This window comes from Elaeis guineensis, chromosome 16, assembly GCF_000442705.2.
Source record: "Elaeis guineensis isolate ETL-2024a chromosome 16, EG11, whole genome shotgun sequence".
NCBI classification, from domain to species: Eukaryota; Viridiplantae; Streptophyta; class Magnoliopsida; order Arecales; family Arecaceae; genus Elaeis; species Elaeis guineensis.
Window position 1 is genome coordinate 46,523,370 of NC_026008.2, and position 13,493 is coordinate 46,536,862.

The following is a 13,493-nucleotide window of genomic DNA, read 5'->3' on the forward strand; positions in this document are numbered from 1 at the left end:
GGTTTTGTTTCCACCTGTCTGCTTCAAGGTCAATTTTTGCAGATTTTCTGTCATTCCTCTTTAACAGATTAGGATCTCTTATCAGGAAGGAAAGGCAGTGCAAGTCTAGTGAAAGTTAGGTTGCTGACTGAAGTTTTGGTGGACGGGTTGTAGTTTTTTTTTTGTGAGGTCTTAATTTGTTTTATCACAGGTTGGTGTTATATGATCCTTTGAATGCTGCTGTAGAAGGACCTATAATAGATTTTGTTAGCTAACATCATGAGGGGGAGAGCAGATGGAGGTCAAAAGAAACATTTGGTTCCACCGTGGTGTCTCATGGCGCTCATTTTAGGATTTCTGTTCCTATATTATGGTTCTTTCTTTGGTCCTCGGGGGCAGCATACTAGCTCTGCCTTAGAGTACGGTAGTAGATTCTCAAGATCAATTGGTTGGAGTAATGATGATAGTGGAGAGGTTGGCAAATCTGATGAGTCCATTATTGAGCTGGACGATGGAGATGGCAGTCTTGTACCCAAGAGCTTTCCGGTAAGTGTTTGTAGAACTAGTTGTTTCGGTTTGCGATCATTGATTATCACGTTTGCTGAATATAGTCGTTTTTGTTTGGGCCATGACGATCTGTGATGATCGGCATTCAGAGTTGATTCCCTGCCTAGACAGAAATCTTATTTCTCAAACATGACTGAAGTCCCAGCCGGAGAGAACTCAGTCACAAATGTGTGCTTGGAATCCACACACCAAACATCATTGACAAAGAGGAGTTCCAGGAGTGTTGGGAGCACTGGCTGATGTTTTGAAGGAAAATGAGTAGAAGAGCAATGCTGATGAAGAAAGAATAAGAGAGAAGACACCGCAGCAAATGGGTGAAAGGGAGGGAGCCAAAGGGGAAGAGAGAAGAGCTCCCTAGGTTTTTCTTTTGATGAAGGATGTTTATCTAATCTTATTCACGCATCAAAGGTTTTTTTTTTTATATATATAAAAAAAAATTGAGTTATATGGACCAGAGTATGATGGACCAATGATGTATCAGGACTTATATTGTTGCATGCATCTTGGTTGCATTTAATTTGGGTGTTTATTGTATGTTCTTTAAGTGACACTTGACAATTTGACATAGCTTTTATGTTATCATGCTTGAGTTTCATCTAATTACCATTAACAGCTTATTTTATATCAAAATACGAACCAAATCATCTGAATAAAATCAAAACCATAATTATGTGCTCTAAATTTTATCACAATTTGTTATTCAGTAATTACCGACTTTTTTTTGCCGACGCTTTTGGTAAGCGTCGGCAGGTTGCGCTGACCTGCCGACGCTTTTAAAAAGCGTCGTTCATTAACGACGCTTAAAAGCGTCGTAAACTTTGTGCGTGTCAACGCTGACGCTTTTAGCAAAAGCGTCGTTAAATAAATAAAATACCGGCGCTTTTTAACGACGCTAAAAAGCGTCGGTAGGTTCGTTTAATACCCCCCTCCTCTCGTGTCCTAATCTATCTACCGCCGCCCCTTTAATTTCCACCCGTTCCTCCGCCGACCCCGGCCCATCTCCACCGCCGGCACCGCACCCGCCGTCCACGCGCACCCGTCGTCCACGCCTCACCTCCGTCCGCCGCTCCCCTCTGCTGCCGCGTCCGTCGACGCCGCGCCCGCGCGGTCCAAGCCATACGCCGTTCGCCACCCGACCGGCTCTCCTCCTCCTCCTTCCCTTGTTCGGCTGCTCCAAGCTTCCCACCATCCCACTTCGCCATTCGGCCACCCCAAATCGAAGGGAAACAAAGCCTGCTCGGCCGCTCCACAGAAATTTTGAAAGGTAAAATGTTTTTCCCATTTCACTTGTTTTTCTTTTCATTCATTCTTCTTTTCAGAGATCTGATGGGAAGGAGAACACCTGAGAGAGGGAGAGGGGGAGTTCTTAGGTTTCGGTTGGGGTTTGTGTGAGGGGTTTCTTAGGTTTCGTTGAGGAGAAGGGCCTGAACTTTCCGTCTCCACAGATGCATGAAACCAGGAAATGTACAGTGAAGGTCATTTATCTTCTTGATTTTCAAGTGGAAAGATTAAGGTTTGTGATCAATTATTTTGTTTGTGCAACTTAGTCCAACACAATTTTTTTTTCTCTCGTGTGGCATTTACATGGTGAAAAGCGAATTTGTTTCATCTGTAATTGAGTTTTGATCGGATCGAAAATCCAATCAACAAATTTGATCCAAAAATTTGCAAGCGCACTGGTTGAAATCTGTAAGTTTTACTTTCAAATTTGATTTTTTACATTGATATCAGAGCTAAATTTGCTTGTTTCCTAACCTGCTTAAATGCTGTGTGCATGATTAAAATTACCTCGAATTATCATCTTTTTTTTTGATAGAATTTAGATACCACTAATGCCATGTTATTGTACACGTTGCATATGACTAAAAAATTTTATGTGGAAGAAGCCTATGACATGTTGTTTTAAATTTGGTATAATTAATATGAAATGAAAGTAAATGGCATGAGATATAAGCAGTCTATCATTCTAGGACAGAGTTTTTGGTGCAATTTGGTTATGTATATTACTTTTCTGTAATTAAATCTGATAACATTCATTTTACTAGATTTATTTTGAAATATGGCTACTTGTTTTATTATTTAATACTTGCAACATCAAATTTAAGGATACGCTTTTAAGACACAAGTATCAGATGAAAAATCCTGTGAATATATATACACCAGCACTTAAAGCATCAAAGCATATCAGCTTCTATATCTTCTCATCAACTTTGTTAAATGTGGCTCTTGAATATGGGTTGCTACCCCCAACACACCTTTTCTTTAAAAAAAAAAAAAAATGAAGGCCCAGCTCCTTGAGTACTTAGTTATTAAATCTCTTCACAATATTAATGAAGTGCTACTGCAATCATCTAGCTTCCATCCTCCAACCAATGCACAAATATGAAAAAGCTAACACTACACTGTGCCTTAAAATTTATTTCGAAGAAGTATCTTAAACAATAAAAACTAGTTCTTGGGTTGAGTGGATTTCCTTTCCACAAAAAGAAAGAGCAACAACTGTCTTGGAAGACAAAAAACTGAATTCATGTGTTGGATGAATCTCTAAACAAAAACAGTAACTATCTTGAAAGAGAATAATGATGTCGTGTATCATGTTGATCTCTAGAAGAAAAGAAAAAAAGGAAATAGCTTCACTTTGCAGTACCATGAAAGTGAATCAATCAAGAAGGACTATATTAGCCTAAACCTCTTGCTTAGCCAAGTCAATATGCTACAAAATATATGATAAAAAGGTTAGTCATAAACTGAAGCAGAGATTACACAAAGGGAAAGTTAAGCAGTAAGAAAGTTAATTGGATTTGACATCAAAATAATTTGTAATACATGGATATAAAGGATTGTAGGCTACTTTGATATAGCCCTATCTCCATGTCCCAAACAAACTTAAGATCAATTTGGTAATAAGAAGCAGCATTGTATGGAAATCTTGATGTCGTATGAAGAATGATAGCACAAAGGAGATATTCGAGGAGAGGTAGCAATGATGGTTCAAGTTATCATGTAAATGATTATTATATTTCCTTTGTGCACAATATATAGTGAGAAATAATATATATATTCTCCATCTAAGCAAAAGGTTTCACAAGAGTCACATGCGAAGATACCCTCATGCACAACTATAAAGGCCAACAGACTTCTCTTTGGCCAGCATAGCATCTTCGCTATCTAGATGCAAGCTAGATGATAAAATCACTAAACTTTAACCTTGCAGCAAGACACCCGGAGAAGTGAAAAAAGAAAAAGAAAAGCATCTCTTTCCTTCAGCACGCTTTGCTGTTAATCACTCTCCTCTAGGTTGCAGGCAGGAACACATAAAGTATTAAAACAATCTGAGCACTGTGATTTGTACCATGTCCCATACCCAAATTTTTACTGTGAATGAATGGAACGGTACATTAATGATTTAAGCCATTAGATATGATATATTATCTTAAAACTACTTAAACATCGAAAATCATATGATTTGAAGATTCCTAACTTATACATCAAATGATTAAAAAATATATTTAATTTAATTTAGGTTATCCAATTTTTGACTACATAATGCATAGAATATGACTTTTTAAATCATATAATTTTTTACGTACATACAAATTTGAGATAGTAGATCGCGTCCAACTATTTGAATCATCAATATAGAATCTTCATTATAAAGTTTTGATTTAACTGAACGTAAATCCAGTTACGATCGATCTCTTTCTACTTAAATTTTGCCTCTCTCTATATATATATTATTTCATAGTTTCATGAATCCTGATTGATTGCTTATCTGACATGTGGCGCTCGTTATGTGGCTGGACCCTGATATCGTGTGGCCTACGTTATCCTTATCTTCGTGACTGATGAAGACTAAGCATCTGGATTAAGCTGGGCCAAGTTTCTTTGTCCACTACTCTCCAAGTTAATATCAGGTATTAAATCAAGTTAATTATGAATTAATTTTTAAAAAAATTATATTGCATAGAAACATAGATCCATCTTTTGATTAATGTACATATTCTATTGTATCCGTATATTTATTTATTTTTGTACGGGTAAAAGAATTATGTACATTGATCAATTGATTGTCCAGTATGGACAGTTTGGAAATGTGAGTAATTCTATAGGTCATTACCATAATCAAATGGTATGCTGAGGGTTCGAAAAAAATTTCGGATGGTATTTTCTTTTTGTTCTTCCTATACGGAAGAACTAAGGGAAAATGCTGCCGAAATTTTTTTTGGCTCTTGTTGCATATCATTTGATTTCTGTAATTGACGTATAGAATTAATGCATTTTCTGAATGGGATAGGACCTTCTTTACCTATTAGTTGATGATAGCAAGCATTTACTATGTAAACTTTATCTAGCTGTTATTTTTTTGAATTTTATGAAATGACTGATATTTTTTACTCATTGCATTAATATAGATTGTATAATTTTTTTTATTTTTAGATAAATTGTAAGTTTGGTCATTTTTATCCTACAATGGACAAAAGTTGGATAAATAAACCAAAGAATAGTAAAGAATATTTAGATGGAGTTCATGACTTCATTAAATTTGGTATGGAGAAAAATAGTTTGAATGGAAAGATTTTATGTCCATGTTGGAAATGTGTAAATAGTTCTTCTTTAGATCCACAAAATGTTGAAGAACATTTGGTATGGAATGGTTTTTTAAGAGGTTATACCGACTGAATTTTTCATGGAGAATCTATGTTGCCATCATCATGTAACCAACCCTTGACTCATTTTGGATCCACTAGCCTAGAAGACAATTCTGCAAGAGATGATGATATAAGGGATTTGATCACAGATGCTTTTGGATTTGATGTTCAAAATTTAGGAGAATCCAGTAGTATACAAGAAACAGTTGGGATGTTTGATGGATGTACGCATACAGAACGTATGCATGTTGAGGAGCCCATACATACATCTAATGATGAGACAGCTCGTTATCACACCTTAATGAAAGATGCAGACGAAGAATTATATCCGGATTGTACAAAATTTTTTAAGATTTCTTTTCTTGTACATTTATTTCATATAAAATATTTGAATGGATGGTCTGGAAAGAGTTTTATCATGCTGCTCAAGTTATTAAAGGATGTATTTTCAGAAAGCACTCGTTTACCACCATCATATTATGAAGCCAAGAAAGTAGTAAAGGAATTGGATCTTGGATACGAAAAGATTCATAGTTGTCCGAAAGATTGTATGTTATATCGGGGTGAAAATGCTAATCAAGAGTCATGCAATGTATGTGGATCTTCAAGATAGATAACACAAAAAGAAGATCGAGATGATGTACTGAATGAATTGGATGCAACGCGGAGTAAAAAGAAACCGGCCAAGGTATTGCGTTACTTTCCTCTTATACCTAGATTGAAAAAGATTTATGCATCATCAAAAACAGCTTCATCAATGAGATGGCATCATGAAGGACGTACAAAGGATGGAATGTTGAGACATCCAGCAGATAGTCTTCAATGGAAAGCATTTGATGATAGGCATCCTGATTTTACCTCTGATGTTCGCAGTGTTAGGTTTGGCTTAGCTTCTGATGGCTTCAATCCATTTCGGACCCTGAGTTCTACCTACAGCACTTGGCCAGTCGTTTTGATACCTTACAATTTGCCACCGTGGATGTGCATGAAACAATCATCACTTATCTTGTCAATGGTTATTCCAGGAGATAAGGGTCCAGGCAATGATATTGATATTTTTCTACAGCCTTTGATAGAGGAATTGAAATAGTTGTGGGAGGGTGTTGATGCATTTGATGCTTCCAACGGCCAAACATTTAAACTACAGGCAGCTTTGTTATGGACTATTAATGATTTTCCAGCATATGCCAATTTATCTGGCTGGAGTACAAAGGGACGGGTCGCATGTCCTTGTTGTGGAGATTCAACACATTCAATTTGGTTAAAACATGGAGGTAAATTTTGTTACATGGGACATCGTCGATGGTTGGAAGCAAATCATCCGTTTCGATTTCAGAAAGATTTGTTTGATGGTACTATAGAATTGGGATGTGACCCTATTCCACCTTCTGGAACTGATGTTCATAGACAAATGGATGGCATGAATTACAGCTATGGTAAGCACTCAAAGTCCTCTAAAAAAAGAGCAAGGGATGATGTTGAAAGCTCAGTGCACGAAGGGTTACCAGAGGAAGTCAGTATCAGTACTATAGATGCAGAGGTGTTTCAAGATCCAGACAATTATTTCGAGGATGAAAATGAGGAAGACACACAGATAGCATCTACACAACAGCCAAGTAAACATTTATGGAAAAAATGAAGTATCTTTTTTGACTTACCTTATTGGAAACATAATCTTATTCGGCACAATCTTGATGTCATGCATATAGAGAAGAATGTTTGCGATAATTTACTTGGAACATTTTTAAACCTTGATGGAAAGAGCAAAGATAACATGAAGGCATGTCTTGATTTAAAAGAAATAGGTATCCGACAGGAACTTCATCCTAAAATGCTTGCTAATGATAGAATTTATGTGCCTCCTACATGTTACACAATGTCTGCTCGAGAAAAAGATAATTTTTTGGGAGTTTTGAAAAGTATCAAAGTACCCGATGGATATGCATCAAATATTTCACGATGTGTGCATCTAAAAGATCGAAAACTTTCAAATCTCAAAAGTCATGATGGTCACATATTGATGCAAGATATTTTTCCAATAGCATTAAGATCGTCATTGCCGAAACAAGTTGTTACAATTGTACTTCGATTATCGTCATTCTTTAAGGCATTATGTTCCAAAGTTATTGATCCTTGAAAACTTGATCAGTTAGAATCCGATATTGCAATTATACTTTGCCAGATGAAAAAGATTTTTCCTCCTGGATTTTTCACTATTATGGTACATCTACTCATTCACCTAGCTTCAGAAGTTAAAGTTGGTGGACCGATACATTATAGATGGATGTATCCTATTGAGAGGTATTATTACAAACCTTAAATATTTTGATAATTTTATTAGAAACAATAGCATACTGATATTTTAATAAATATTTAATTCTTGAAGGTATCTTGTGCGTCTTAAAGATTATGTGCGAAATAGAGCCTATCCCGAAGGCTCGATTGCTGAAGCATATATTGCGGATGAATGTTTGACATTTTGTTCAAGATATCTTCAAGGTGTAGAGACTATTTTTAGTCGACCTCAATGGCATAATGACTTTGTGGAGAATGCAGAACTGTATAAGTTCTTAACTGCTGGAAAATTTTTGGGAAGAGTTGAAAGTATTGTACTTGATCAAAAATCCTTAGCACAAGCACATCGTTATGTGTTACTTCATAGTGACATAATATCTGACCATCGCAGGTTAGTATATTTAAGGAATGACATCAAAATTTAAATTTTATATTAAATATAATATTCTAAATGATATATTTATATTTTATGCAGTGAATTTTTAATTTATCAGAGATGAGCCAATCATAACATTCGTCCTAATGCAAGGATTGAACAGCGATGGTTGGTCAAGTTATTCTCTATGTGGCTTTCGAATCAGGTGTGATTTATATTTAATTATGGGATATATTAATTTTTGATACATATTTAATATCAGATAACTCAACTGTACTTCGTCATATCATTTTTTGTTAGGTATCAAAGATGATGGAGACAAATAATTCAGATGAATTAATAGCTCTTGCTCGAGGACCTAACAAGATTATGAATAGATATAACGGTTTCATAATTAATGGCTTTAAATTTTATACTAGAGAACGGGAGAAATTTAGAAAAATACAGAATAGCGGTGTTATGGTGGAAGCGGATGGAAAATCCTATTATGGTGCACTTAAAGATATCTATGAGTTGGATTATTATGGAAAATTTAAAGTAGTACTGTTTAGATGTGATTGGATAGATATAAACTCACCAAGGGGTTTGAAATAAGATGCAAATAGATTTACACTTGTAAATTTTTCAAGGTTGATACACACTGGTGTGTTATTGAAGGATGACCCATTCATTTTTTCATCTCAAGCTCGTCAAGTATTTTATGTACAAGACGCAAAAGATAAAGATTGGTTTACTGTCATCAAAACAAAACCTAGAGACTTATATGATATGGGAAACCAAGTGGAGGATGATGACGATGACACTTATACACAATGTATGCCCTACAATTTTGTGCCAGCTGATGATTTAAATGCTACGACGACGTTGGTTAGAACAGAATTCGAAGAAAACACTACTGCTTGATTGTTATTGGTAATAATTATTTATGATGTATATATTTTGCATTAATTATTATGTTATTTTACTCCATATATTAACTGATTCTACCTTTTATTTATATAAATGCTAGGTGACATCATGCGTCGCAGGGGACGATATGCTGGTGTGCAGTTCCAGTTTTCACAGATAGAGGCCGGTACGTCTTCTTCAGCACAGCAGCCTGAGGCCAGTTCAGCTGCACAGCATTCTGAGCCCTGTCCTTCATCATCAGCACAGCACGATCCTCCTGTTCATCAGCCAGATGATGAGATACACGTGCAGGGTATATATTATCTTTCATGTAATTTTTTTTATTTCATTTTATGTATATTTATGATATAGTTACTTTTATGTATTTTTTGCAGACGGATCCGGGAGAGTATGCCCCAGACGCGGACCCACAGTAGTACGAGATGTGTGGCAGATGCGTGAGGGTGAGAGGATTGTTGTGGAGTGCAATCAGCTAGGTCAGCCAATTAAGAAAGCTGCCTGCTTATTGACTTCATTTTTGGGGACTGTTGCTCGGAGGCCTCAGCTATGTCCGTTGGGCTATGCAAAATGGAATGACATGCTTCCAACGTACAAAGTTGAGCTCCTCCGAGTTATAGAGGTAATGAATTGATGTTTATACTGTATATTAATTGTTAATCATTTATATAATTTATTTCATTTAACTTTTTTTTTATAGAGCAAGTTTGTTCTCCCTCCATCCACTCATGATTTTGTAATTAAGTCTCTCAACCGCAAATGAAAAGAATATAGAGCACAATTGAAGAAGGACTATATGAGACAGGGTATGACAGAGGAGGAGGTTGCTAGGAATTATCCTCCTGATGTACCCCCTCATCAGTGGATGGAGTTGGTTCATTATTGGTTCTCCGAGAGGGCACAGGTATATTATCTGTTTATTATCTTTTTTTCTTAAATATTTTATAAAAATATTGATTTTTATTATATATTATATATATAACAAGTTCTTTACTTTATTTTACAGACTTATTCTGCTATTGGTAGAGCTGCACGAGCAGCTCAGTCTGTTCCTCATACATCGGGGTCGAAGAGTTATGCACGACTCCGACAGGAGTTTGTATGTTCCTTAAACTTTCATAATTAACTTTTAATTTTTATGTTGAAATATTTATATAACTAATATCATTATGTATCGTGGACCATGTCTGTATCATGATACTCATATATTTTTTTAAATTATTATAACTGTTTGCTTAAAATTGAAATTATTTGTGTAGGAGGATGAGCATGGGAGGGAACCCGGACAAGTGGAGTTTTACCGGATGACTCATACTCATCAGGATGGTACTTTTGTTCGAGATGAGTCGAGAGATTTATATGTACGGCATTATTAATATTATATTTTTTGCAATGATTTAAATTTAATTTTGTTAGCTATTAATGTATAACTCTTGTTTTCAAAAAAAATACAGGAGAGGGCTACATCTCTGATTGCGGAGCGTGACGACGAGTCCGCAGCATCTACGCAGCAGAGCCGTATCGAGACCGAGGTGTTCACAGAGTTGATGGGACCAGAGCGCTACGGCCGAGTGAGGGGTTATGGAGTAGGAGTCACCCCCACTCAGTTATCTGAGGTTAGTAGATATACGCAGCATGCTGCAGCAGATGCTCAGGATTCACGCGTTCGCAGACTCGAGGCGAAGATACAGGAGATTAGACAGAGTCGTGCCGCTGAGATGGAGGAGATGCGACAGAGCCGTGCCGAGATGCAGGCCATGAGGGGACAGATTGATCGCCTTACATCTTTATTAGAGATGTATGGTTCATCTCAGGTAAACACATAATATTAAATATATATTTTTGTATTAATTTAATAATTTATATATTTTTATTTATAGATATACAAATCATGCTTTTGATATGTTTCTTGTAGGCTCCTGGCACATCAGGTACCCGTCGAGATAGCGGCACGTCACGTGGAGACAACGACGACCATCCGCCTGCAGATTGATATTATTTTATTTTTATTATATTTTTATATTTATTTATATTACTCTTGATTGTAATGGATGATTAGTACTTTATTTTTATTTATATAAAATATTGTCTTTTGGTTTGGTTAAATTTTCTATTTAAGTTTGCTTTTGGTGTGAATGGTGATGATTGTACAGGTGTGAATGTGGTGATTGTACAGGTTTATGTTCGAATAATTGATATAATTTCGTACAGGAATGTATGTATTCTTTTTTTTTTTGTAGATAATACCTGTATTTTTTTTTTCTCTTAAAACCTTTAACGACGCTTATAAGCGTCGTTAAAATAATTTTAACGACGCTTATAAGCGTCGTTAAAGACAAAAAAGCCGACGCTTCGAAAAGCGTCTTGGTAGAGTGGATGACGCAGAGTCATTAACGACGCTAAAAAGCGCCGTTAAAATTGTATTTTGCGACGCTTTAAAGCGTTGTTAAAAATATATTTAACGACGCTTATAAGCGTCGTTAAACACGCTTATAAGCACCGTTAATGTTAAATTTTACGATGCTTTAAAGCGTCGTTAAAAAATAACGACGCTTTTAAAAAGCGTCGGCGCTTTTCATCTCCACTTTTACATAGGCGACGCTTTGCCGACGCTTTTCGAAGCATCGTAAAGCTAAATAGCGACGCTTTAAAGCGTCGTAAAATAACATTAATAGCATCGTTAATGACCATTTTTCCTGTAGCGAAATCATCTGAATAAAATCAAAACCACAATTATGTGCTCTAAATTTTATCACAAGTTGTTATTCAGTTATGTCCTTATCTATTTTTTTTTTTTTAAAGAAAATTATGCTGCAGAATTGCAAGTCAATTGATCCAAATATGTACTGGTTCACAATTCCAAATATTGGGTCGTATTAATGGGTCTCTTGCAGGCGTGTTCTCCTTGATTGCAAGAAATTTACTTTGAGATTGACATTTTTCATATATTGTTTAGTCTGAAAAACACATCATTGTAGTCTCTTGGCTAGTTATTCATTATCTTATCTTTAAATCATCAAAGAAAGATCCATATGCGATGGTACGTCATTCCATCCTGACTACGTCATGCAAGGTTTTGTAATTCATTTCTTCATCCACCTACACCCCCTCCCCCACCCAAACCACACACACAAATCGCCCTGTCCAGGCACCACCCAGTTCGTGGGTCCTATGTGGAAGTCATTGATTGGCTGAATGATGCCCAGGGCCCTGATTGACACCACCCCACCGAGCACTGTGCCAGCCTGTAGTTTCCACATAGGACTGGTGAACTGAATGATGATTGGAACTGATGATCTTCAGCAGTACTCCTGAAAGTTTTATCTCTAGTTGCAGCTCCTAGCTGTTCTTTACTTGATCCACGAGTGAGTGTGTGCATCCATGAGAGAGAAAGAGAGAGACAGAGAGCACTTTTGGCTTTTTTTAAGCAACAACCATCAGTTTTTGTTAATTGTCCATGCGTTTGATATTTTTTGAAGAAAACAAACTATTTACATGAATCATGTGTAATTTTATATAACTGGTAATATATAATGTGTTAACACTCTGGTGTTTAGTACCACGACAGGTAGTTGAACACTTTCGTATCAGTGCATTATGCTTAATCATGAACAGTTTGCTTCATCATTCAAGGAACAAGGGGGTTCATCTCATTCTCAAGTGTCATGCCCCGAACCCAACATTCGGATTGGATACGTGATGGCTGCACACTCCTTAGAGCAAGCCCTAAAGAATATGCAAGGCCAAAATAAATCATTACAATCTTAACATCCATAAAAATTAATTTCAACAATAATTCATAAAATCTTACATAATTATAAATTAAATTTCTTCAATCCTCTGATCAGGTACTATGACACTATCTATCCATCTGTTCACCCATAAATCTAAGCCATAGCCAATCATGAACGTCCTGTAACTCTGAGAAGAAAAAGAAAGATGAAGAGGTGTGAGCTTTACAGCCCAGTAAAAATTCCCATATCACACTGATATAATAATATAATCTAAAAAATAAAGATAAATAATAAAATATAAAATTCGATGTTCAATGTTCAGAATAATGCAAATATCCATAAATTTTCTGTCTTGTTAAAATAGATGCATCATCATATGTTAACAGGTGAAATATTTTTATTCAACAATTATTTCATGTCTTATCTTTTATTTCTCTTTTCATAATCATATGATTTTTCACATTTTCTTTCTGGCTCTGGACCATCCAAGTCGATACCTCAGTCATCATCCGGATCGAATCTACTTAAAAAGCCTTTCAAGGCTGTCCCAGGATGAGCTCCTAGCTGGCTGTCCCACGTACGAAAGTCCGTGAGAGGCTGTCCCAGGCATAAGCTCCTGACGAGCTGTCCCAGGCATGAGCTCCTGGCCGGCTGATCCACCTGTAGGCCAGTGGGGGCTGTCCCAAGCATAAGCTCCTGGCGGGCTGTCCCAGACATAAGCTCCTGGCCGGTTGTTCCACATGACAAGGTTAGTCCATACCATATACCTTTTTCTTTTGATTTAATCATTATGTGTTGATTTCATCAAATCAATTCCGACTTGCATTATGATCAATTCAGATATGTCATATCCATATAATCATACCATCAATCTCTGATATATATATATTGACATAACATACTCATGCTCAAAATCAAATAACAATATCTCAGATATAATAAATTCATCGATCTCAAATCCGACGATGCATAACTAATAATGCAAGA

General features: G+C 36.2%; 1 long non-coding RNA gene across 1 annotated transcript; it reads left to right on the plus strand.

Moving 5' to 3' along the window:
- The first annotated feature begins 9,519 nt into the window (after window positions 1–9,519).
- LOC140854375 (uncharacterized) lies at window positions 9,520–10,226 on the plus strand. The gene is made up of 3 exons (XR_012137580.1): window positions 9,520–9,676; window positions 9,779–9,871; window positions 10,032–10,226. It is a non-coding gene; the product is annotated as an uncharacterized lncRNA (long non-coding RNA).
- The last annotated feature ends 3,267 nt before the right edge of the window (window positions 10,227–13,493 follow it).